The 27,640-nt window shown below is 45.6% G+C and overlaps 1 protein-coding gene across 8 annotated transcripts in view; it reads left to right on the forward strand.

The window, feature by feature from the left end:
• The first annotated feature begins 141 nt into the window (after positions 1 to 141).
• The window catches only part of LOC118510094 (hornerin), a 66,985-nt gene continuing 39,486 nt past the window's right edge, over positions 142 to 27,640 (forward strand). For 2 of the 8 annotated variants that reach the window (XM_036051518.1, XM_036051519.1), the window contains exons 1-2: positions 184 to 2,488; positions 16,571 to 16,668. The gene's annotated coding sequence lies outside the window, so the exon portion shown is untranslated. Of the gene's footprint in view, positions 2,489 to 16,570; positions 16,669 to 27,640 lie in introns of all 8 variants that reach the window. The other 6 variants (XM_036051515.1, XM_036051513.1, XM_036051516.1 and 3 more) reach the window with 6 other exon arrangements.

Consider the following 27,640-nt stretch of genomic DNA (forward strand, 5'->3'; position numbering starts at 1 on the left):
TTGTTTTAAGTTCTATTTGTATGCACCCAAATCTATAAAAACAAACGAAGCACTGCAGTTTTTCTGCCGTGGTGAAAAGACTTCCCCCTTGTCATTCATTTTGTAAGATGGCGTGCACAGCAAGGTGCGTTGAGCGAGCCTTGCCCTGTATCGCAGGCAGACAAAGCAGGCCAAAACGGGCGAAACTGCACACACTCTCAAACGTCAGACCGATATCGAAGAGCGAGGACGTGTAGCGAAACACTCCCGTGCCGTGCGTAGCAGGAGATATGATGTAAGCGAATGTGTGCAATTGTGTGTAGAATGAATAATTGGCTCCCACTTGCTTGGCAAAACACGGACGCACCAAACTGCATGTGAAGTGGAAAATCGGGAAAATCCCGTCACCATCGCCCTTGTGAAACATCGAGAAAATGGTGCCCATCGGGACAGAAGAATCGCAAAGGTGAACGAGCGAGCGTGTCGGAGTGTGTGTGTGTGTGAGTGTGTGTACGAGTTGTGCGTGAATCGCAGTAGTGTGGCGCGTTAGTGGTGTGTTGGTGAGGTGGCGTACGTAAGCGTAGTTGTGTGTGCGCTCGACAGTTGAGCACTGTGTGTGCGCTTGGTCAGCAGCAGCAGCAGCGTATGTTTTCGTTTTGGTTGGTCACAGGTCGCGGAAATCGTGATCTTTGTTCATCGCCGGGTAATTCCTTCGTCGGCACATCGCAACCAACGTCAGGGAGCGAGTGAGGAAGAAAGCAGGAAAAAACCACGTCGTCATCCATCCACATGCGACCGGTTAATGCGAACAAGCCCATTTCGAAGAAAAAGGAAGCTACCTGCAGCAGTTGGAACTGGACGAAGAAGCATTTTTCCACCTTTTTTCTTCCTTCAACGATTGCGGATAAAACAGAGTAACACTGCTGCACCGTTGCCCAGCAACACCACTGCACGAGGAAAAGGCAGACGACACTCCTGGTGTACGGAACGAAAACGAACGACAGCGGTTTTCCTGGAGAAGCAAAGCCGTCATTTTCCTTCCAGCATTTCGCCTCGCTAGCTGAAGTGTTTTTTGAAGGCGTAGTAAACCGACGGCGACCCATCGAGCCACACGTACATGTGTGTGTGTGTATGAGTGCGTCTGTGCGTGAACAACCCACCCGGCAAAGCGCTGGTTTCGGGGGAAAACAGTATGGCAAGTAGTGTTGCCGCCGGTGGAAAACCGTTGGCAGCAGCAACGTCCGGCAACGTTGGCGAACGGCCGGGAGGAGACGGAAACGGACGGCGTAGCCAATAGATGTGTGGCCGAGCAATCGCGATTTTCAGTTGTTCTTTACTTAGTTTCCTGACCGTTCTACGTTCTACATCCTTCCGAGAACGCACTTCTCTCGTCAGCATTCACCAGCCAGCAGAAGCAGCAGCTGCTGAACTAACGTAAAATTTTCACCGGCTTTTCCGCGCCCTTTGCGAGCGTGTGTGTAGATCGGGAAGTTTTCGTCTTTTTGTTGGATTTTCTGATCGTTTCCGGCTTCTATCACGCGCGCATTTCGAAAGGACCTGCTCTCTTTCCTTTCGTTTCCGGTTCCGGTGCGGTCCGATCCGATTTAATTCCTTCGCAAGTGGTTCCGCGTCACGCGCTTTTCCTTTCAAGGGTGTGTTTAGCTATCATCCTTGCGATTCGAGCAGAAATCTTCATCGCAGCAACCACCCTCTCTCACTGTGTGCGTTGTGTGGTAGATGTATGTGAGTGGTGTTTTGGTGTGCCCCTGTGTGTGCTGTCGTCGCGTTCGCGTGATTATGCGTTGTGCCTCGCGGTCAACCGCTTTCTCTCCGCGCAAAAGAAAAGAAGCGAAAGCGAATAGCAAATTATTCATGTTTGGCTCGCCCGCTTGTGTATGTGTGTGTTGTTTGTTGGGTCTGTGAGTTTCTTTTCGATAGTGTGTGCGCGCGTGTATATGTGTGAGCGTTTCGCGCGTGTGTGTAATTTGTACGTGTGCTGACCGTGCACATCCTCTTCGATCCTAACCTCCCCCTCCTCCCCCCTCGCACGAGAAAGCTTTCCGCCACCTTTCCGCGGCAAGGTGTGCCAGAGTGTGGTGAAGAAAAAGAGATTTTCCCTCTTTGCCTGAGTCATAGTCGGTGGAAATCCCCATCCCAAAACAAAACGATCGGGGGGAGTTGATAGGAGGAGAAGGTCCTTTGCGCTGGATCGTCCCCTTTACAGCAGGGTCCATTTGTTCTTCTACATCTTCTTCTTCGTTCTTACAAGTACAACACAACATTTTTCTGCTTCAGCAAACCGTGTGGTGGCAGCGAATTGTTGTACGTCCAGAGACGAAGTAGAGCGGCGAGTAGAGTGGCAGCAGCGGTAGAAGCGTCGTCACGCACGAAACAGTGAAAAAAGTGCTCCCGAGAACGAAGTCAGCAGTGTAATCCGTAAAGCCCCGTCGTCGGTGCATTCGTTTTGCAAAGTGCAAAGCAAAGGAGGCGACGACGAATACACGAGCGAGTAAGTTACTGAAATACACTTTTTTACACAGTACTCCACATAGTCTTGACAAACCTAGTATGAAGTTAGGGGCATTCCTACCAGAAACGTTTCGAGAAGTTGGTGCCATAGAGGAAAATGATTAAAGAAGTACTATCCCGGTTCGTCAGGACCAAGCTAAGGCAGGAAAATCTGAGCAAGGAAAGATTTCCTCAAGAGCTAAGGTCCAGGAATAGTCCATAAAAACCAGGGACGATAGGACTCCTCAGGTTAAACCGTTAAAGAAGGAAATAAGCTCAATAGTTGTTTAATAGCATCTGATAAACTGCCGTATAGCACAACTTCATCCAGCTTTAGTTGAGAGTTGCTGTCCAATTTTTTGACCCTTCATCTGCTGGTCCTTTCTTGTTATTCTGCTCTTCAGACGTTTTGCTTTCTCTTGCGACGAAGAACTCGAAGAAGTCGCATTCGTTGTGTGTTTGAGTAAATTTGCCCCTATTTTGTACATATTTCCACGCAACTTTTATCCATTTTCTTAGAAGTTGCTTAATTACACCTCAACAATATGAATCCCAAGCGCAAACACACGCACATTTTGTTCGTATGTGTGTGCCCTCTATTTTTCATTGGGAATCGGTGTTGTTGTTGTTGGGGTGCGCGGCATCGTAAGCGATGAGAAATAATAAATACGCACGTAGGCCGCTGCTTGCCGATGCCGTTGCCTCTTAACCGTCATCGTCATCATCATCATCATCGCTCCCTTTCGCTCTGCCCACAGCGCGGCGCTTGCACACTTGAAGCTAGACCGTGTAACACACAACCCAAAATGGTGGCAGCAACAGCAACAGCAAACAACACACGCATATCTCGCAGCCACACTTGGTCGCTGCGTTGGTGTGCGTAGCTGTGGTGCCAGCGGATGATGGAGATGATGATGACGGTTGTTGTTAGGGGTTGCGCTACGCCAAGGAGAATGGGGTGTGTACGTTCGATTGTGCGGTGTGCGTGCGTGCGTGCGTGTGTGCGCGCGCGAGGTACATTTACACACGCACCGCACACACAGGGGCGAATGAATGGCTGGGGGAGTCACTTTTGTAGCAACTGTAGAGCCGCGAATGGTGGTCAGTCGCAGTGGTGCGGATAGCGATGGATAGTAGTTTCATGATCCTACCCCGAACGTTTCCCACCTCAGTCAACCTCCCACCCTTCCTACCGTCCCTAATTCATTGGTGCAATGGTTTTGGCAAAAAAAGAAAACCAACTCACCAACAGGCGACCACCACCGCGATAAACACACCGTCTGAAGACGGACGGCAAACACGGAGGACTTATTCCGATCGCACTGTCTATAGATAATAGATAGTGGCGCGGCTGCTTCATAAAGAGCATGTAAAAAGGGTGGAGGGTGGGGACCAGTTGGGGGAGGGTCTGACAAGTTCATCATCCTGGGTCGCGATTGATCTCAGAGAAACGCTCGCAGCTAACTTAGTCTGGCTGGCTGACTGGCCAGAATCAACGATCATCTGCGTCGACTGTATGGGTATAGGCAGATCGGAACCAGAAAAAAACGCACACACAGCTGCAATATTGGGAGCTTTTCTTGGTGCGATGATCATGGGAAATGTTCAATCAGAGTTGTGATTTTTAGGGTGATCTCTCTGTGTGTGTTCACTGAGAACGTGTGATGTTCGCTGGTCCCGTGTCTTGATTCGCAGTCTTATGAAATTGAGGGTGGTTTATTTTTGAATTTCGGGAGGATGGATGAGGCGTGTGTGTGTGTTCTTGTTTTTTTTTATAATACTGATGATCAGGTGCCTAGTCTAGTCGAAGAATTTAGTGGGCATATTTATGTACTTTTAAATCTTTTAATAGTTTTGTTGTGAGTCGTGGTGGTAATTATATTTATCCTGCTTAAAGGTTTAATCTATAGTACATTATGAAGGAAAAATAAAATTTTATTTTAGAAAAGATTAGGTCAAATGTTTCAAGTGTTTAATACAAATAGGCTCAAATTTATTAGGTGTCAAAAGAATATTGTTTCACCTTTCTGATAATTCTACGTGTGTGCTAACAACTCGCATATCCATCTCACAGCAACTATCCATGATAGCAATGGATGATAGCTCTGCCAATTCGCTATTTATCCGGGAAGGACTGTTTGGTTGTTTCATTCTGAGACAATTTCATTCATGTTCTCTGCGTTCCAAGCTTCCAAGGCACAACGAGACACGCCAACCATTGAGCATTCCGATTCTTCTCTCGTTTGCTTCTTTTTGTTTCTGTTTCGGTTTCGTCTACAAACCCCAACACAAGTGCGTGCGAACGTGTTTTTCTTTCCAGTGGTGCATCTAGGAATGGAAAACACGATCACAAGTGTGCTGGCTATGGCTCGTTGTCTCTCTCTCTCTCTCTCTCTCTCTTTCTAGCTGGATATTGGTCCAAAGGAAAGCAGCCATTCCATCTTGTGTTTGTTTCTTAACTTTTTTTTGGTCTATTTTTGTCGCTTCTTATCACGCACCAATAGGAAAAACAGCTTTTTCCCGGAGCTGGAGTTGATATATTTCCTCTCGCTTTCGATGAAAATTGATAACGTTCGGCTCCTGCAAAGAGAAAATCCATAGTGAGAGAAGGAGAGAGAGAACGAGAGAGTACGAAAATACGAAAGGGACATCCTTATCTGGGTGTGTGTGGCCGGGAAAATGCTGTTGACCTTTGATAGGATTTTCCTTTCTATTGCCCAGGACGAGTCGACGGTCGACGTGTGCGCGCATCGACCGTACATATGCCGGGTACTGCTGCCACTGTGTTGGTTGTTTGGTGCGGCATTCCTGTGTTTGTGTGTGGGTGTACTGCGTAGGCCGAACCCCCGTTTGGATATTGTGGTTAGTGGGAATGGAGCGAAGAATGTTTTGAATTTTCCCAGCTCATGCTCATGGAAGGACAAAGGAGGAGGGAAATCCATTGCTCATTGAGGTGTTGGTGGTGAGTGTGTGCTGGTATTGGTGAGTTGGCCACGTTTCGGTTGGCACTCGCGGCGCTACATACGGTGCGATGCTCGTCGTGGGCTTGAATGAATTTTCAATTGGCCACAGTGTGCCAGAACACGCACACATCCAAAGTTCGGCCCGAGGCGTGAGAAACCGGGGATTGTCCTTTTTTTCCCGATTACCGGCTTTTTCCTCTCGTGTGCAGTGTAGAAGCATAGCGCTTTAAGCTCGTGTTAGTTGGCTGGGGTTTTCCGATTACGAAGAATTTTCGAATGCGGAAAAACAACCAGATGTCCCGGTAGAATTAGAATTTTGCGTTGATGAAATCGATATTTTCGCAAATGAAATGCTTTGCTTCTTGAATTTATCTTTATTCAAGCTTGTGATGTGGTTTGCTTGCACTATTCTACTAACGGGCTGTGGTTCTAAGGAGCTACACATAACAAAAATTCTTCTATGAGCTATTACGACGGTTTTGCATTACTTAAGCGCTGAGCACACTGTTTACGATTACGAGCCATTGCACGTAGCGCAAGCATTAGTAGAGCAAAAGTGACGAAAATAGCTCCACCGTGGACTCGTCGGCGGGCGCGTTGATGAGCATTTTGGGGGTCTTGTTTCGTGTTCACGAAAACAACGCGTAACCGACTGGTTCAATAAATGGGAAGAGCACGAAAGTCACGACGAGTCCAAGTCAGTGTCACTGAGCCGTTGATCTGGCCCTAAGATTGATTGACTTTTGGACCGTGCTCAAATTAGCGTGATGTGTGAAGCGACGACTTTTTGGTTCGAAGTTAAGCTAATACAAGTTCAAGAATCGTTAAAGTAACGCCCGTTGGAGGATTAGGTTGGAATAACAATTTAATTTAAGAGTTAGCACTTGAGCTGTTTTATGAGCACTTCAGCTGTCTAGTCTATCAATTTGATTGGTTCCACACGATTTAATTGAATCTATGCAATACACATAGAGTATCTTAAAGAATAATTCGTTTAAATTAACCTTGAGAATAGCTGGCAGGTGTAAATAGGTCCCAATTATAGCCGGTTCGGTTGATAAGCGAGACCGCAAGGCTGAAAGGGTGTCTACCAAGACGGGATAGTGAAGGGATCCCGCTGTTTTTGTCTGTGGTGGAGGAAGTTAATCTTTTTATTGGCTATTCGGGACACGCTTTGTGGGGGTACTCGTACCTGTGAGTGGGACTTTGGCAAGGTGGGAGATAATGTTTTACTGCAAATGCACTGTCATGCACTGTAGCGAGCAGAACAAAAGTTGTTTGTCGGGTTGTTGAAGTAGTTGTTGGTGCAAACGTAAAACGAGCTATGAAATCATTAAATCCAGAAGCTATTTTGACGTTACTGTCCGAGGAAGACCTGTTTCGTTGTTCTTTTGCGTACTTCTGTAGCGATTGCTGTAACTAGATTTTATGATGTTCATAATATTTTAATTTTGTTCAATATTTATTGGACAGGCCGCCGTATGATGAAGCGCATAAAGAAGCGAACAGGAAATTCAAACAAAATCCTTGAAATATGACTATCGAGATACTGAGCAAAAAGGAAACCTTATTATACCGTCGAGCTTTTCGATGGTTTCGGTTCAGAATGCGAGCCATCCAGAGGCGAGATGAGATGTTTCTTTTTTTTCCACAAACTTCCGTGCAAGGTTTTATTTTTTCGTTCAAAGTCTTTCCTTTAGTTCGGTGTGGTTCGATCGGCTGAGCATGATAAGCTTATTTATTCTGGGATGAAGCAATTCGGGACGGCGTAGAAAGTAGGAAGCGAGCGGGTTGTCCACTTTCACGAAAACGGTTCCTTTTCCCCGGCTAGATCTAGATTAAAATGTTCGAAATGTTGTCCGAAAAAGATGGCATTATTAGAAAACATACAACTCCTGGCCAGGTCTCCGGTTGACGAATTGGGCCCGAGGCGTTTGCATACACACACTTCTCATGCACGTGGCGAAGCTGACCTTAGATTAGACTTGATAAAGGCAGAGAGGCAAGAAGAGGTGGACTCTGGATGGGAGCAGCAGACCGTTATAAATGTTTGATTTAACAGTGTATGATAAGGGTGACATTGGGGTATTAAGAGAAAGGCGTTTTTTTTAATGATCTTTGTGTGAGGTTTTGATTAGAAGATGTAGTTGGAATCTCTTCGATGGCTTATACAAACAGTTCCTACGTATTATCTCATCAAAATCACAGTGAACTTCAAATTAATAGAATTCGTGTCAGCTTCCACGAAATCGAAGTCTCTCCCGGATCTAGTTCTGCGGCACATCGAAGGTCTTGCTTCAATGATCACGTAGCTCAAGTTTAATTTTCCCTCATTTCCACAGCGCTCCGTCAGAGAACAGCTGCTTAAAATTTGCCAACCATTAGCATCCGAGCATCCGAACACGGTGAGTGTGTTTCGCCCACTTTACTGTTGTGTGGGTCCGCTGGGCAAAACCATTCGGAGCTTCTTGTGTTCCGTTGACGGTGTAATCAAGCTCCTCGGAAAAGTAACCTCTCAAAAAGAGCTAAAAGAACATTGGCGTTTGTTCTTCTCCGAGAAAGTCAGTCTAGCGAGGCGTGTACCATCAAACCTGACCGGCTAGAGGTTTGGAAGTGGAAGTAGAAGCGTAAGATAATTTGGTTTTCCCCGTGTAACTTTCGTGAGCGTTTCGTAACGCCACGGACGAGATGGCTGTGTAGACTTGTTGGCTGCTTGCTACTGCTACCACTTCCTGTAGATCGCCATCGTCTGCAGGAAAGAAGAGAGTACACAGGAAGAAGCGGAGGCCTCTCGTACAACGAGGCAAAAATTCTGTTGCGTGGCCTCGTGCAGGTGTGTAATTCGTTTCTTTTTCCTCCCGAACATCGGTGGTCACCTACTTGGTGGTGGCTTATTGCGTTCTTGTACGATTTTCAGGGCTTCTTTCCATACCGGCGTCCGGGCCAGTGTTGCCAGGCAGCGCAGGTCTTTTCTGCCGTAGTAGTAACAGCTTGTGTTGGAGCGTGTGTGTTTTTGCTGGTCTTTTGGTAGAAAGCGTTGAATAACTTTACGCCTATTTTGACTTTCGGGTTTTTTTTCCGTTGGCTCAGAGAAGTTGGGCTTCTTTCTCAAACTGCTGATGGAGGTAATGTTTTAACCACATTCTTTCCTACCTACGTAAGATGTAACGCTAGATCGTTTTAAAAAATTGTAGTGTAGCAGCGATCATGAAGACGAACAACCCCCGCCACGGATGGAAGAAGCCTGTCAAAAGGTGTGCCGTTAGAAATTTCGTTGGAGAATAATTTGTGATTTCTTATTATGAAACCTTGAAGCGATTGTTAAAACTATTGGAAAGAAGGCGACGTTTCTATGTTTTCTCCGCAAGTCCCACACTGTATCTTGGAGTCGCAGTTATTTGAGGTTAAAGAAAGGTCAGATTCGGTAGCAAACTGTATGTGTGTGTGGTTATGTGTGCTGTAGTGATGCTTCTCTTCCGGAGGCTTTTGACGGGATGAGGCCAACATAAACAACCTACATCCGGTTGAGCGTAGCCATTATCCAGCCAAGCAAGCATGCCGGTGGTACTCTTCTTCGGGCCAGAACTTGGACTCATTCGGAGCGCTTTTCTCCGGGTATTTCCATGGAAAACAGCAAACCAGTGAAGAAGGGTCACCTTCGCTTGGCCAAGTCGCTGGTTCCTCCAGTCTGCTACACCTTCACGTCCCGCTCCATGATCATCTGTTGCACGTCAAAAAATCGGCCGCCAGGTCACGGGGAGAGGCAGTGTTGTTGTGGGGGCCCACTTTTAACGGCAAGACTCGTGATTGTTTTTATTTCCGCAATCACCCGCCGCTGCATGGTGTGTGTGTAGGGTATGAAAATGAGTTTCCATATGAATAGCAACTTTGGAGTACGAAACAAAACGCGCAAAAAAAACAGCGTCCCGGGAAACGAGACCAAGTGAAAGAAATGGGGTGCCCGTAGGTTTGTGCGCGCCCGTGTGGGCTTTGGAGGAACGTCGGAAATAATCATGGCGCCTTCTTTTATGGCCTGCTTTTTTTTTCGTCTTGTCTTCCAGCACTAGTTTCGAAGCTCGCCGATACTTTCCACGAGCCAAGAAGTCGCGATATGGGCTGTGAAAAGACTGTTTTTTTTTTCTTTCTTTTGCTCTCTGATCTGCAAGAGCGGCAATTGGAGGAGGCCGGGTCTGGATAGCCCGTGGAACATACCGCTGTACACGGTTCATTGGTTCAGGAGGAAGCTCGGGGAGAAGCGCATTAACTGGTTGTGTTTTGAAAGAAAATGGGCGATCGTTTGATAGTTTTCTATAGGTTAGAGCCTTTTATGTTCTGATAATGCAGGCGTAACGTGTTGAATTTTTGGAGAATGGAAAATGTTTTCATTGTCTGGCAGACAAAGGACAAAGCTTTAATTGAAAACGAGCTGAAACGATCGCCCGAGACTTCGTTAAGAGTTCAAATTTTTAACCAATTTTTAAGGTTTCGTGCAAGTCTTCGCTTACAACGTTTTGATAAATGAGTGTTGTGTCTAGTTCTTCCGAAACCAATTCGCTTGCTAATGGGTTTTTCATTTCAACATTCGGTGCTGCACTCATTTGCAAACTTCCTTCCGTCATCTGTCAAACCGGGAAAGAGAGACTCTCGGTTCGGTGTTGCAATCGCGTTCTGAACCTCCACATCCTCGTCCACCCGGGGCAGGTTTCAACTTACGTTCCCAAATATAAAGTTAGCGATGATATTAGTACGCTTGGTTCGATTCTTTTTTTGTTGGTGTACCCCGTTTGGCCCTACTTATGTTTGTTGCAAGAAGGTCTCCCAACCCAACCTCCCCCCCCCCCCCCCCCCCCAGTCAGTTTGCTCTGGGTATGAATTTGGGTTAAATCTGACAGCTGTCAGTGTCGGAAGAGGAGCGTCTGTTTCGTTTTTTGTTGAACTGCATTTGTGCTGATTTGGTTCGGGGCTTTTCTTTTGGAGTTGGCTCTTTGGGAAATTATGGGCATGGTAGTAGCATTTTGTTTGGAAAAGTTTGAACTGTTTTGATGTAATATGGTGCCAGCGAATTGAGCGTTTGTAATGGACATAAGTTGCTCCCGAACGGCAATTTGTTCTTGGCTGTGATGTTCTGGTGTTTCTGTTCGGAAGATTACCCTAAATGGAATCCGCTTGGAGTTGGCGTTACGGTTATTTTTATAGATATTCGCCAATTAAAATAACTTTCATTCTAAGGCCGGGGCTCATATAATGTCGTCGCTGATGCGCTAATATGTGTCTGTGCGAAGTGAGAGATACGCTGCCCCTCTGGAGGTGGTGGCTCAATTTAGGTTAATAGTGAGTACCGTCGATGGTGGTGTGGATCGGCGTGACGTGGGAATGGACGTGGTGGTTCCATCGTTCAGAGCTGCCATCTAATTGCGTTTCCCTTGCGCATCTAATTTTCGAAAATGCGTGCTGGTACCGGTCCTCGTGGCATGGCAGCAGAGACACTGTTCGAATGTCTTGCCTTTTCTCTCGCTCGCTCAATCTGTCCCCATTGATGCAGACCCCGGGGTTTGTGAGCTGTGAGCCTTGATGACAGTAGCCGGCGACAGGGTCTGTAATTACTGTTAGGCTCGAAACATTTAGTAAATTGCATCTCACATTATGCCGGCACACACAAAAAGCACAACCTGTAACGGGACGTATAATGGATTTGGTGTACTGCTAACGGCGGTGGTGCTTTAGATCTGATGAAATGGAGAACTATCGTCGACTTCCATTGCCCCGGTGTCTGTGCCACGTTGTGTGTACATTGGAACGGAGATTTATTTTTAAATTCTTCCCATTAAATCACGTTGTGTTGCGTTTGCTGCTTTCTCGGTGGCTACTTTACAAGGACTTCCTAGATATGGAAGTTGCGTGAAGATACAGGAAGAGACGGCAGGCAGGAGTTTCACCTTTTGCCCACTATCTATCACACTGCATGGGCTCGGGTATGTGTTGAGTGCGAGATGAGATTGTTTACTTACCATTAACTAGCGTCTCCTTTCCCTATCACGGTGGGCAGAAGGCACTGCGCGAACTCTGGTGGAGGGCACGAAGCGATGCGGCAGCCTTGAACTTCCATTTTCTTTGCCCATTTGTTGGGACTCTTGGTTTAAAGTGAAGTAAGAAAAACATCACCACGTTTTCAAACATCTTCCCAATCTTCTCCAAGTCTGTCTGTCCATGCTTGGTCGTCGCCATCGCGTTGGAAGCTTACAAGAAAAAGGAAACGACAAATTGATGGTGGGCGTTTGGAAGGTTTGTGTGGGCGATATGGAATCGTAACTGCTGGATTTCTTTGCTAGCATTCATTTTGTGCCTTAGATGCCATAGATACGGTGGACTGATATCCATCCTGCTGGAGACTAGTTGATGTTTCCACATCAGAGATGTTCAACTTTGAGTGGGCCTAGAATGATGTTATCTATTTGAAACTATCTCAGAATCCAACATCGTAGAATGAAATGAGATTCAATTTGTTGTTTTTAAAATTATAAGCACTAAAACAGACGTAAAGCGGTCTAAAAGTAGTTATTCGACTCTTTGCATTTCTAACCTGCATTTAAATGTAACCTTAGCGCCACCTTAACATTTCGAATACTGCTACTGGTCCAATCACGTTTCGCGGTGCCCAATTTAGGCGAGATGTCGGCTTGTGCGCCACGTGAGCTGCACCTACATACGGCGTTTGACATCCGTTTGCAAGATGCCTTCTTGTAGCATCTAATTTTACCCCGGGCCCGAGCGCTGTTGTGTGTATGCGCCGACCGAAAGGTGATGCAGAACGTGAGTGCAAGCTAGCTGTGCATCGGTGGCACTCACGTGGACCACCCGGAAGGGAAACATCTCCAAACCGACGGCACGCCACACATACGCCACCCCACAGACGCCGATGCAGTGATGCATTTTTAGCTCGCTCTTTTCATGCCCGGTCGGGTTCTCGTGCTTGTGTGGAGTTTGTAGGACTTTGGTTTCGCAAAATTGCTATACAGCGATGGTGGTGGTCGCCTGAACTGCGCGGCAGCTTTACCAGCAGAGTTTCCATTCGAATACAATCCAACCCCGTTTTTACATACCCGAACCCACCGATTGCCTGAGCAGCGCCGAGGATTGAAGCAAGGTAAAGCGAGGGAAAACAAAACGACAAGAGTAAAGCCTCCGTTTCCGTCAGCCGGCCGGTCGGTTGGTTGCATCTGCATCATGTGCGGCTACATGTGACGGATTGCATTGGAGGGAAAATCCGTTTGCTTGTGACGTCCATTTTTGCCGTTGCTGTTTCGCGCTGCTCCCGTGTTGAACTTTATTCACGCGCCAGAGCCCGGCTATCAACGTCAGGCGGAGAATTGCTCCCTGAGGCTACCGGGTGTGCTCATTACGTATGTGTTTTGTCTGGGGGGAAAAATGGCTCCAGGACAGAAAAAGTTCTCAAGCACTGCTGTGAGGCAGCGAATGAATTATTTGCAAGCATTAGTAAGTTGTTTGAGTCTTGCTTGGGTGTTTATAGGTGACGTTGAAAGCTTCCAATGGGTCCTTCCTTAATAGGGATGGGTACGCTAATTGAAACTAATCGAACGATACAATCGTGTTAGAGCAACATGTTGATGGTCTAGAGTAATTCCAGCCTATCAGTGTCGTGTCGTGTGATTGAATTATTGTACTTTGTAGCTCATTGCACTCGAACCTCGAAACCAAAGACAGAACTTGCTGGGCATCTCTGTAAACTCTCTTACGGTTGGCTACATTTAAATTAATGCGAACAAGAAGGAAGCTTGTAAAAGGGACGATCTGCCGCAGCTACTAGATATTCGCCTGCTGATAATTTCAACAAAGTGCATCCGCCCGAAGATGATTTATATTCGAAGCAATGCAAATGGACGAAAATGCTGCAAAAGGTGCGCGCCTTCTCTGTGCTGTGGTTCGGAGTCACTCAAAAGCAGAAGCTCGTCGATTGTGAATAATTCATGGACAGCAGTCAGATTTTAAGACTGAACGTAGCATTTCTATTTGTTTGTCGCTTGACGGAGACAGACGTATCTTTGTGGTAGCGGACTGGAACATACTAGAATTGCTTGGAACGTTGTACAATGAATGAAGTTTGAGGTTACGGAGGGAAAGGAAGGATGGTGATGTAACCTTGGTTTAGCATATGAATCCAGGTTTTCTTGTGATTTGTTATGAAGACATTTGAATGAAAGGTCACCTAGCGACAACTCCCCTCTGGCTGGATGTTGGAGGGCTTCAAAACTTTGAACTTCAACCTGATGCTAGTTGGTAGATTAGTTTCTATACTGAGAACAACTTTGACGGGGCTTCGCTCAAATTTGATAAGATTTCTTTTCTAACGTTAGGCAGGCTGACGAGTTTGAAGTTTGCTATTCAACAGACCAAACATTTCTTGGAAGTATCGTCAACTGATGACGATGATGTCCTGCTTTACAAACAAATGTTTTGCCCTTGTTTCGAAAATGATTCGTTTTACTGCTAACATTTGAAGAAGGAAGTAAAATTATTCACACTTTGGACGCGTTCCCAAGCGAAGCTGTGTCTGGCACAGTGGGACATGGGGCCGAAAAGTTTCAAATTGCAATTCAAATGAACTCGATACGTTTGACGTCGTCCCCACCGTGAGTTAAACCATCCTGCTGCGCTGTACTTCCGGCCGGGTCCGATTTTATTTTTCAGTCCGTCCCTTTCGGTGTGTCTTGTCTCAGCAAATCAATATTTCATGCCCTTACCAGGACAGGACAGGTCTCGCTAGCCTCCAGTTCCCGGCGTTGACTAAGAAGCGGAAGAGAATTATTGTCAAGTCTTGACGAGATGATACTTCGTTGCTGCTGGTTCTTTAAGCCGGTGTTGTAAGAATCGAGCGGAAAAAGCCGATACAAATGAAGGATATTGAATTCCAATTTGGTCTTTTGTCTTGACCGCAGTTTTTATGCTCGAATAAGGCAGCAAAGGACAAAGGAGTTCATTTTTCAGTCTACACAGTACATTTGTCAGAATTACGAGCTGGAAGCACAAAGAACTCTGTGTGGCAGACGACCCAAGAAAGGGAGAAAAGACTGGATTGATATATCCTTGTCTGTCGAAGTTGTTGATGTTCGACAAACTGCTGCTTAAGGCATTTCGATGGCTTTCCTTGGTTCCAAAAAAAAAATGTCTTTTCGGGTTCGAGATGTGAGTCTCGCCTTGCGTCGTCTGTCCTTGCTCTAATTATCCCATCCAAAAACCCGCTTAGTGCTCGTGACTATCCTTGGCAGTATAACGTATGTTGTCAAAGTGTTGTTTTGCAACCTTGGACAAATAGACCAACCGATGCCAGAACGGAGCGACAACTTCCGCCGAGGCTCATGTCTTGGGTGGATAGCCTTACAAAAAAAAACGAAACCGCAGGGAAGTTCGCATTATACAAACACCCCCAATCACAAGCGTAAAGTGAAAGTAGAGCTCCCGCTGGCTTTGTTGGAGTTGAGAACCGAACCTTGCCACCATATGGGGAGTATATGGGGATCTCAAAATCTCTCCCAAGGGTTGCTTTTTTTTGTATGCAGAAACACCTTCAATGGAGGTTTTGAAAGAAAGGACAGAAAGTGTGGTGCAGATGATCGGCGTGCATCATTTAATGGTGCTCTTGCCTCGCCTCCTTCACTCCCTTTGCACTGTATCTTCTCGCCCTCCATGCTCTGCAAGTGTTGAAGTGTTCCATTTTCGATGACCTCCAAGCATCCAACGCACACAGCGCCAGCCACCGTTCCTCCGGTGGGTTGCTGTTGGGTGATGGATTATCGTGAACTCGGGAACTCGTGCCTGTGTTTCTCTATAGCTTTGGCCTCGATTCCTTTCACTTCCCCGATCGGGAAAAGGTTACACGGGCCCCCGAAAATGGGGCAAAGAAGACGCACTTGGTGCGGGCAGTTGCACGCCATTATCACCATCTGCCGGTAGCAACAGTGAGCAGTAGCTTAGAGGCTGAAGCACGTGGATCCAGATGGCGCTGTCGTCGTTTCCTGGGGAGCAATGAATGTCTGCGGACACCACACTGATGGATATACTGGCTTTGGTTTGCTAATGGTATTGTCGTCAGGGCGAGTGAATGCAGAACACACTACACTAAGTAAATGAGCTGTCGTTTAGGGATGAAAAAATGTCGCCTAGTGATGCTGGGAGTGGAAGGACCCTTTAGGTCATGGGGGATCCATTAGGTACCGCGTGGATGGGTTGGCGCTACTCTCGCCACCAGTTACCGTGGTTACTGGGCATCCAGTAGTGCCCGTTGTCGGAAGTGGACAAATTTGAGCAGGACCTTTCGAGATGCTTTCCGGCATCCATCTTTGCTGTCCTTCTCACGCATTTGCCTCACAGTTGTATTGTTGTGGTGCTTTACGCTTTGGGAATATAATAATTAGATCCGGCACTTGTTTGCAAGATGTGTTGATAGGTCTCGGGTCCTCGAAGGTCGTGATATGCGGAGGAAGATAAGTGTAACTGTTTGTGACGGGTATTCACCAACTTTTTACCTAACTGAACTGTTTGTTGTTGTGTTGAGTCCTGTGCGAAATTGCGGTAGAAAATTGCTGCAACATTTATGAGCAGCTTTCCGTTGTGTTTAAGGTTGAGGCCATCTTGGAGTGTGTGGCGTGTTGCGACGCTGTAAATAACCTATCAATCATCGGCCGCGGTGGTCGTAACAGAAGACGAAGGCAAAACCCATAACGCAACTCTCCCGTCCACCTACGCAGCAGTGAGATCGTGGTTTTCCTCATTTAAATTCTTGTTTTTTAACCTTGCTCTCGGTGTAAAGTGAAAAACAGTTTTTATTTGGATGTTGTTGCACGGGGACCATGACATGCGGGCATGGCAGATGACAGTTTCATGTTTTCCGTGTGCGTTAGGCAAATTACACGCATCCGCTACAACAAGAAAAGGAAAAACCCCTAGAAATGGGTTTCGGTTGAAGTTGAAATAGTATTATAATGGTATTTTGCTGTTAGTCCCCCAGCCAATTTACATCGTGGGGTTGTTTTTGTTTTACTTGACGTTTAGCACTTTTTTCAAAAATAATAATAACAACTCTATTTCCCTTCTCTTTCTTTCAGGTAAGCATTGATGGTCCAGTAGCGGACGCGAGATAGATTTACCTTTTTTCCACTGCTTGTATCCAACAAAACCGCCACAATTTTGGAGGTATTGTCAGGTAAGCGAAAAGAAAAGTATATTTTTCCTTTTTGCTGTTTCACTTCCACCCTCTAAAGACTGTCTCTTGTTTTCTCTCCCCTATCAGTAATGTTCTGTTCAGAGTTTTGTTGGATTGTTTTCAAACAGTTTTTGTTTTATTATAGGACTCTTTTTGGAAACTATTCTTAATTTTTTTTAATGAGTTTTTCTTGTATTCATTTAATGATTTGCATTATCCATGTAAAAGGGCTAGAATGTTTGTCTAAAGGAGTCTTGCGAATTTGATTCACATTAGACTCGATTCTACGACCTTCGAGGCGCTAGACGGAATGCTTACCACAGTGTTATAGAATCCCTCCACGGATTAAGCGGTTAGAAGTAAGCAAAGCTAAGCTCATGAAAGGTAACTACGAATACGTAGCACGATCGCTACGATTCGTGCAGGTTTACTCAATGCGTATCCTTGAACCCTGGTTGACAGTTCTGTGTCATGCAACCGCAACGTTAGGAAGCCTAAAAATGTGTTTGTTTTTGGGATGTTGTGCTTTGGCGGGTGGCGATCACAATTCAAGGTGATAACTACTTAAACTCGTCGTTTAAAGGGTAACCGGGGATGGATGATGATATTGGTGAAGTAAGTCCGTGAGAACCGTGACAAACACCAGCCAGTTCAAATCGGGCCCGGTGTGGGTTTCGGTTGAAGGTTCACCAGATCTGGCGCCACGCGCGTGTGTGTGGCGCTGTTCGTGGTTTAAGCCCATCTATCATCGCGTCATTGTCGATAGTTTCTCTTTCCCGTGAGCTTCAACGCCTGTACTTATCTTGCCTTTTGCAAAGGAAATATAAAAAAAAACCAGATAAATAAGCTATTGGGAACAACAATACAGCGCGGATGAAAAATGAAAAAGTGTTTGCCTTGAAACGTCTTATGAAGCAAGAGCGGATTTCATATAACCTGCAGGGCACAACAATGATGACACATTGCAGCATTGCACCTCATCATCGGCCGCGTTGTCATGCAGCCGGCCAGCCGCTTATATCGTGCGTAGGTCGTATGGTGGTGGCCAGCAATTACCCTAATCTTGTTGCTCCGGTGTCCGAAAAAGAAGACTTTGGAAGAACCTGCAAAACCGAGGACCACCGTCCATTTATGGTTGACAGTTTGATTTGAAGCGATGCTTTCGGGCCATTCGGTGCTGGTTCGTTTTATTTACTTGCTTACCTTCTACTCCCATCGAAACACATCGGGCGCTGCAAGTTAGATCGGAGCAGCTGCGTGTCGTCGTCTTGTCTTGAAGTGCAAGCAAAGAAGGTTTGGAACGGTGGAACAGCAGACGTCTAGAAGAGTGGTAGAAAAAAATAAATACATCCCCTGGTGTTGTGGTAGTACGCTGGTGCGAATGAGCAGTTCAAAAAATAGAAGGCAAACAAAGAAAAAAAAAAACGAGAACTACAAGAGGGTATCGTCTGTCATGGAGTGAAACGTGTTTTAGGCGTGGTATGTGCGCCACCGCGTATTAGCCGCAGAGCGATGATTAGGACTAGTCAAGGTCGTTAAAATGAAAACACACATCGCCCCCGGGGTTGGGGTCGACGAGGTGGATGGGAACACGAAAAACGAAAAACATATTTTTATTTACGAACTTTTAGTTTGTTTGTGCTGGTGTTGGCTAAAGGAATGCCGATGGTGTGTGTCGTGTTGTGCCTGTATGTACATTTGATATGGAGTTTCTTGTGCGTTGTTTGTCGTACATATGTTCCAGTTAGCTACAACAATAGCTACAGCAAATTTTTAATTAGGGTTCCATAAACTTAACTCCCTTGTATTACGAAGTTTGGTGATGTAGTCGAATATTACTGTTGCGAGCATTTTCCTATCAAATTTCTAATCAATGTCGTTCTGAAATTTGACCTTCATTTTGCGTTGTTTGGTCATTGTCTCGTGGCCTCTCACGCTTCTTGCGTAACCATTAACGAATTACGCGTGTAGATTACAGCTTGCGATCAATTAGCTCGGCTGCTGTCTCGGGCTGTTTGCCCGGGACGAAGAAGATGGATGAGTTTCCCTAGGCTTTGAGCTGACTTCTAGAGGACATGGACGTTGTGCGTGCTGCTTGCGGTGCTAGTTCGCGAGTTGATCCTTCACCCTAACAATTTTGTCACCATTTTACCGGTGAAGCTCCATGGACTGGATTTTTGAAGCCGCTATCTGGGGGCCAACTGCTTGATGAGATATGCGGGTTGTAACGCGTTCGCAATTTTTAGTAGTGGGCGTGTTTTTTGGGATGAACTAGTTGGATTGGATGGGTTCGCCTTTAGCACAATCGAATTTTCAAGGCCAAAAGAGGCAGGAGTGCGTGTCAAAATAGCGTGACGGGAAAATAAATGGCCCACAGTAGTAGCAGCAGCAACAACAACAGTATGTGCAGCTCAAGAGCTGATCGAGAAATCGTATCGTTTTTGCTCTGCTTCAGTTTTGTTGTTGTTTGGAGTGATCGAATTGTGCTTGCAATGATTCGTTTGGTGTGAAATCGCTGTTCACCTTTTCTACACGCTTCAGTGGTTAGGGAGGTGTATGTGTGTGTGTGCTTATGTCCATTACAATTCAAACTTCGATTAAATTGTCCTTCTTCCGGCCGTGTTTGTAATGTTTTATTGTGCACGCGTGTTATGCTCCAGAAGTTTTGGGTAGCATTACTCCATGCTGTAATTTAATTCCACTTACAGTTGAAAGAAGAATGCTTTGGTCAAAATTGGTTCTATGTCTCATTTTTTATCAGAGGAATACAATTATCATTTACATCTTGGGAGTAAAAACCAGTTATTCGTACATTGATTGTGGAAAGGTTTGCGGGGCTTACTAGTAACCACCGAGAATATGGATGTATGAGAAGGTGTAATTAGAAATTCGAGAGGCTGCATTCCTTGTACCGGCGATCGTTTGGCTCATAAATTACCTCCTTAAGGAAAAGTACGTTGTACCAACGAGTACCTACTCGGCTACAATATAAGAGTTGCTTGTGCTCCAAACGCCCATTTCGTGTTATTCATCAATCGCCGAAAGCTTTTGGTAGAATGCAGCGCAAAGAACATAAGCACTTCTTTGTTCCATTGTATAGGTTCCTTTTTCTTGCTAATTATTGCTATTTTTCTTAACGTTCTTCAGAATCCAGACATCTTATGATGCTTTTGCTGCTGGTTCTTAAGAAGTTGAAGTAAGTTTACGAACGGGGTTCATAGCGCACGTGTAGGTTTTTATTTAGTAAATAACGAATTTATTGCGAAAAAGAAGGAAATGTGTTTAAAATGAAATTCGGCAGAACATTAAGTCCACGCTCCAGAATAAAATCACTCAACCTCGTCCGAGTATGATGTGGAAAACTCAAAAACTGTCGCACTGACGCGCTGTGTGGCTGGTAGTAAAGTGGTGGGAAATTGGATGATTTAGAATCCCACCAATCGAGCAAAAACGACTCGGCGCGATGGAACAAAGCCGAACTAGTCTCATATAAATGGCTCATTGTCCAGTTTTCGCACCAGGGGCCAGGGATTTTCACGAATCAGCCAAAAAATCACACAAAGCCGGCTTCACATGAGATCCTTTCTTTTACGTTTCGGAGGGAAATGCTAGGACCTACGGAATTAAAATGGACAGGCTTTGTTAACTGCAAACTGCGTGAGAATGTGAAATAAGGACCGTTCCGAACAGTAGTGCGCAGGAGAAAGGGAGAAGCGAAGGGACAACAGCGGGGAGCAGATAAAAGGAATGCCAAATTGCACTCGAACATACTTGTGTCGGTGAGTCATGCAAGGGTGGGTTTTCCCAGATTTTCAACAACCGGCGTCAAATAAAAAAGGATACTCTCAGGAAGTTTTTCGTTGTGCGAGAGCGAACTGTGAGCGGGAAGTTAGTGGCGAATTTGGGAACAGGACTTCGTCTTCTTTGGTGGATGTTTTTGTTTTGGACTGCAAGCCTTCTATTTTTCTCTCTCTCTCATACACACGCAATCGCTCTCAATTTCGGGAATCCTGAGCAGGGAGGATTTCCTTTGTGACTAGCGTCAAAAGCGTTAAATCAAAGCGGGAAAACCCCTTGAAACCGGCAACTATTTCCTTTTTGGGACGCGCACAGCAAACGGTTGGATTTTCCTCCTCGTCGGCTGGTTGCTGGTCTTCCGGTTTTTCCGCAGTGACTTTCGCCGGCTGCTGTGGCGCGCTGTATGGCACGGTTGAGGATAAGGTACGCTCTTGGACGAGAGAAAGAGATAAGAGGCCAGCTCATTCGCATTATGAAGCACATGTTTTGTTGTTTTCTGTCGGCCATTTCTGGCGTTGATAGGGATCCGCTGTGCCGCTTCCCTTGTTTCGGGGTGAAACATCAAGAGACAATGGGAATTTTCCTGCTGTCGAATGACGTCAACTGGTTCCGAGCGCAAGATCTGGGCCGGGAGACGAAGTAGCGCCCGACGCTGGTTGGTGGCAATCATTATCATCCCGTCTAGGGGGGAAAAAAAGGGTTCCTCCGCTCTCCGCAAATCACTCTACTGGTTATGCACGGATGGGCAATTTTCACCAGACGGGCGGAAAGTGAAGGGAAATGGTTCTTTGTTAGTTTCGCCTTAGGTTTGCACCATCACACCGAGACAAGATGATGCCAAACTTGTTAAGGAAAACGATTGCAGCTGGCGTTGTTTTGATGATAAGGATACCCTAAATCACAGCACTTTCTTTTCGTGTGCTTGGTGCGGCGATACCAGGAGATGCGATGGCTTAGGTTAAAAAGGAGCTTAGGAAAATGGGAGCATTGCTGTAGAAAATTGAAATGAATTTAAGTTTTCTTTTGTGGATAAGATGTGAACAAGTTGATATTTTTTTATATCGCAGTTGTGCAAGCAAATGAGTTCTAGTTCAACGCAAATTAAATGCTACAAAGCGTTTGTGCAGAGTTATGCATGAAGTTTATAAATGACTGGATCATTTTGTTCTTGTCGAGAGGACTATTTGTGACCCTTTGGACAAAATTGTTGATGTTATAGATATTGATATGAAATCTGTCACGCGCAGGATGGAAAATACTGTTGACATTTTAAAATGACCCGTAAAACCCTGTAAGGCCTTGTCTACACGAGAGCTCTTTCATTCGCATAGCAATGTATCATTGCATTGCAAGTCGTAGAGCTTATACTATAGAGTCTCAAGCTAAACCAGGAATTGTGCGTCCCCTGCATTTGTTAGTGAACTGTATAGATGGATACTTGACATGATTTGGGGGCTAGAGTCCACGGAATTTTCTGTTAGATTTTCGAAAGATCGAGCAAAATTAACGCCTCGAACAGGTGTCAAAATCGCATTGTAAGCTTTCGGGTGGACACGACCTAAGAGCGTGACACTCTTGGACACTGGTTGGACTTTTGGACTACCTTTCTTACTGAACCGGACAACTTTTGTTTTTCCTGTAACCCAACATTTCAACGAACCAGCTTGAGTTTTTCCAATTTTACACGCTCGCTTCTGACAAGCTCTTTGATCAACCGTGGCAAGTGTCCGTCATATTATGCATTTTGCCCTTTTAAAAGTGCCACCTTGTTGATCGTTCCCAAGCCCGTTCCCGTTCGCCAGCCGTCCCATTTATTGACTTCCAACACGGCGCGGGGTAAGGGTTGTCGTTTTTGATTGTCACTAACGAGAAATCACTCCGCCAACACACACTGTCGGTTTGTTTTTGTCGACCGGCAACGGTGCCAATCGGTATTGGCGTTTTGAATCTGAGGAAATGCGTACCGTGTATTCCCTACCATTTTCCTTCTCCCCTTTCCCGAGCTAGCCTGCGGGCCATGTGTGCCATGCGTGCGTGTGTGTGTGCGCGCGATTTTCCCACTGGCACAAATAATTGTGCAAGAGCGTGGAATAATTTTTCCGTCACGCATGATTGACATGCGAAGCAAAAGTGCCGGGAACAGTTGAGTAGAGGTCCTCATCATGTGCCCATGTGTGTGAATGTGTGTGTATTTTCTGTATATTGATGTTTCATTCCGTTTTTCCTGCTCTCACAGCTCCCGGTGCTTCATGGGGCGTATGGAAAAATGTGTCACTTTTTGTAACATTGTACCCACATAATGTGTGTAGTTCTTACCGTGTGTGAGTATTCTGTGTCTCATATTTGGGAAACTCTCCCTCTTTCCCAGTTTTGGCAAATAGGTTTCCAATTTTCGGCTGCATTGCTGCCGACTACTGCTTTCTAGCAAAAATAGCAAAATGATGCTCCTCCAGCGCCTTTTTTCCCGTTTTGGTACGGATTGAAGCGAAGGTGAAATAATAGCATTTGGCAAATCCAATTTGGAATATCGGATTTGTACGAAAAATCCACCCACAGCACCCATCCTCCCCTGCACTGTGTGGTTTGGTTATCGAAACAAAATTTCAGTCCCCATGCTCCACTAATCTTCCTTTTCATCCTTTTCCCGCAAGCAGTTCGGTTGCTTTTCGAGAGCGCAGCGGACAAAAAGACGCGACGACGACGCCGGTTGGATTGGATTGAAGCGGGCGGCGTACAAATTGATACCATTCAGTGGCTTCAATCATGAACGTCGGTTGTTTTATGTAAAATCGAACCTGAATCCTTTTCGTGGCGTAGTTGTTGTTGCTATGTTTTGGGGGTTTCCCGACTACTAACCTCTGGGTAATTGACAATCACCCACATGTAAGAGGTTGACGTGTGCTGGATGTGTGTGTGTGAGCGTGTGTGTTTGTGTCTAACTTAATTAAACCCTATCGAATCGGTTTTCGATAAGCTCGGACGTTACACGAACCGAACGGTCTCTGGGCCAACCGAGCGTGTGTTGTCTGTGAAGGTGTTTAATGCGAGTTCCCATGACACAGTAAGGTCGAACGCAGCAGGTTGAATCGTAGGTCGTGGTAGTGTGCGTGAGTACGTGAATTACATTATTGATTGATAGGTTATGTTTATCAAAATAAGTGTGAGAGTATAATAGCTCGTGTGAAAGTGAGTTGCTGGGGGTCTCAAAGATGAAATGGCTGCCTCTGGCTGAACTCAATAGAATTGACTTCACATTTAAATATTCTTCTCAAAGTGGTAACAACATCGCTATTTTCCATTGGAAAATCTTAGGGAGCTTTTGATTTTCCATTTCTATCTACCTTCACTCAAAAGTCTCGTAGTTTAAAGCTAGATCTAGATGGGATTTGAAATACTACCCTGTCGTATCAAGGACCTACTACCACTACCACTCTGCCATCGGACTGCTCGTCGGCGATAGACGATAGAAAAGAGCTTTTTGAATGCTGCCGGTTTGGACTGAATCTTTGAAAAGGGATAACAATTATTGGTCGAGCTTGTTTATGCAATGGTTCGGTGTTGCAAATTGCAATTGAGATGTGATTGGCAAGCGTCTGTTGAACCGCAAACGCCACAGCACAGAAAAGCAGTCCGACAGCCTCAATTCATGGCCTGGGCGGGTGAATTGAATTCGGAGAAACGAAATTTGAGACGGTCAACGTTCGGGGGGCGGTTTTCGGCACGGTACTAAAATGCAGCAGCATCGGGGATCGTCACCATGGTCGAGTCGAGTGCCGGACAGATTAGTCGTGCGAGAGGGTGTGCAGTGTTGCATGCTTGAAGCCAGGACTTCTATTTATACAGGCTTGTAGGTAGTACACTGTAGCATAGTTCACGAGCAATTAGAGTGAGAAATCAAGAGATGCACAGTCGGAAAGCATACAATGTTTCTGAAATGGGGAAATTTTAATTGCAAATAGTTTTCCCTAACAGTTCGAGATTTTCTTGACTGTTGAAGACTTGTAAAATGATCATATTTCAAAAGAGTTAATTCAAACTTATTTACAGCTATTTTAAAAACTATTGTATCATTTTGAATTGATTAAAATTCAGTAACATGAAGCGAAAAAGTTACTGTCACTCGGAAAATGGTACCGTGGAAATCGTACACGACCTTGTTTTTTCTGCTCAATACGACACCTGCTTTATTAGCTTCATTATAATAATGAATTGTTAAGACAAGTGAACAATTTTGCAGCGAAACTATACCATGTTGATGTTGCAAAAAAACAGCGAGATGAGCATGACGCGCTTGCAGGGAATTGTAGCGTGGAAAACAACGCAGTATATGGACAGCTTGGAGCATATCTCTCCTCCAAAGCAATGACCGATAGAGAGAGCGATAAAAAAATAAGGGTGATGCGAACTTTAATATGCGTGGGTTTCTGTGTGTGTGTGTCTTAGGGGTGGGATGCCGGGAGTTGCTCGCATTCCTATAAAAATAACAACATATGAGAGATGGTGCACCGCCAAGCAACAACGGGTCTGTGCCGCAATAGCAGGGAAGTCGGCTGGGGCCTGGCGGATTACACGTCGCAGTTAGTGTTGCCGGTGTTGCCAGGCAGTGTGTCAGTATTGATGCCTTGGTTCAGCACCCGATGAGTGTGTATGATTTACGATTGTAGCGCAACGCGCTTGTTACTCGAATAAATACATAAATAACCCGAAAAGGCCGGGAAAAAGGGGGCAGCGCCGCGCGTCCTGGTGAAAATCGAAGCGGGAAATATATTCTTCCTCGGTGGAAATAAATCACACACTAGCCCACGTACACCAATACACCAAAACCCCGGCGATGCGGTGCTGCGAGAAAGAGATAATGATGAAATGAGCGAAACAAATCCAAATCGTAAAACGATAGCAACAATTCTTGCTGTGAGAAACAGTTCATAACACACATATTTGCGCTTCGATTCTCTACACCAGCACCGGGGCAACAATGGATCGCATTTTCCTTGGTGAAACTTATCTCTCGAACACTTATAGCCGTGGAAAACATTAATGAAAACTAACACGCCGCCCCCATGCTCTTGGGTCCGTACGGATGGGTTTTCAATTATCCTTCGGAAAACCATGAAGAAAATAATAATTTTCCCCACAAAAAAAAAAAACAAATCGACTTTTCCTTCGTTGGGTTAGATGTTTTTCTTTCCTTGGTCGGCGTCCTTCGCGTGGGTTACGTTTGATGTTTACACCGAATGATGAAGCTGAAGCGTGTGAATCCTCTAAATATAAAGCCCGGTTTCATTTTGTAGCATTTTGTTTCGGTCCCTTACGACGCCGGCGGTCCGTCCGGGAACACTGCGCCATTTCATTATCTAACCCTTTTTTGAGGTTACCGTACGCGCTCGGGTGCTTTGTATTATCGGGAATTCATTATCAGTAAAGGAAAGCAATCAACAATGTTATCCAGCAGCACCCTGAACTGACGACCTTTCTCCGGGTGGTCCCGGGTGATGGCGAGCCAGTCGAAATAATGATGATAAGGGATCTTGTTGACTATGATTATTTGTCCGGAAAAGGAATAAGTTCGAGCTTTTGGCGATTCCAAGACGGTTTGTGTGAATGGTTGAAACTGTGTCTTTTTTTTTAACTGGAAATCGCGTTAAAATAACGCCTTTGCACTCTTTTGTCGAGGAATTGGAATTTTCACGCTTGAGAGCGCTTTTGGGCGCCAAAGAGAAGGGTTTAACTTAACGAAACGTGGGGCGAGTCTTGTAAGCTCGAGGAACCACGGGCCGGCCAGACAAGCTGTAATACGATCTTGAATGATTAGAATGAATTTATCATCCAGCTCGTTGGAGAAAGGTTCATTTCTAGCACAACACATAAATCACGTTCCCTGCGTTACAATGCGCGAAGAAAAAAGTAGAAGAAGGGTGTAGGGAAAGTAGGCAAGGCACAACCAGCTTTGTCATCTCTTTGTTTCTTCGTGATCGAGGCTCTGGTCTGTGAGCGGCCTGCGTTACAAACATGCCGATAGATTTATGGACGCTTTAGTGTGTGAAGTCTGATTTTTAGACAGGAACCCTTTTTTCGATCGTTTACGTCAAGAAAGGGAGGAGTTATGGAGGATAAATTTATTGCATTGGCTAATGGCAGTCAGAGGCTCCCGTATGATTAAGTGTCCATTTGATATTCGGTGAACGGATTTGGACAAAAATTGAAGTTATTATTGGTATAGATGCAGATGTACCGTGTAACGTCTTAATGAGACACAACATCTACATGCAGGATGAAATTCTTGCTAAAACCCTGGATCGCTTGGACGGAACCAATACGTGGGAAATTTGATTATGTAGTACCAGAAACTTGCTCCCTGCATCAATCGGGACACAGAATATTAGGTCCATATTGTTAGTCTTGAAACACACCACACACAAACACAATTGCATTCAATATTTGTCCTTCGAAGTTCGTGGAAATATGCATACAAGATATGTGCGTTTTGTGTCCTTATTTGTTACTCTCGAGAATTACATTGTAGCAAGCCGATATGTTTGAGCGTTTGTGTCCTTCGATGCAATCGTAAACCAGCATCTAAAAAGAGGATGCAAAGGCCGATTGTATAACAACGACGGTGTGATGGTTCACCGTGAGTTGCCCTTGACACAACGCTTCGTTACACGGCGGAAGGATGGTGTGTGTGTGTGTGTGTGTGTGTGTGTGGTATACTGCTGCAGACCTTTGATTGACGCCGTACCCTGGTGGAACATCCAGACCGTGTTTCCATTTAAATTCCCCCAAGGAGTAGTCGGAGATGTGCAGGGGCAGGTTCGCAGTTGTCGAAGGTCTGTTGACGATGTGACATCCTGCGAAAAGGTAAAGTGCAAGGTTGCGTGTGCACTTGTTGCGCAATGCACACCGCTGGAGCGTGTGTCTGTAAGGGTGTGTATGTAGAAGCAGGAAGCTGTAGCCCGTCCGGAAGTGACAGGAAATTAGAGTCTGTTACTAACGCTGGGCACACTCGACGAATGTGTGCGAGCCGCGGCGTCAGTCAGGGTCAGATTCTCTGGTCTTTGTGAACCATGGCAAAAAGAGGGGGTATTGATAAACTGTGGACAGGAGTGCTCAGGTGAGCTGGTTTCGAGCTACTGGTTGCAACGGAGGTAATATAAATGTAATTTGCCCCCTGGTA

Source organism: Anopheles stephensi, chromosome 3 (genome assembly GCF_013141755.1).
Source record: "Anopheles stephensi strain Indian chromosome 3, UCI_ANSTEP_V1.0, whole genome shotgun sequence".
NCBI lineage: Eukaryota > Metazoa > Arthropoda > Insecta > Diptera > Culicidae > Anopheles > Anopheles stephensi.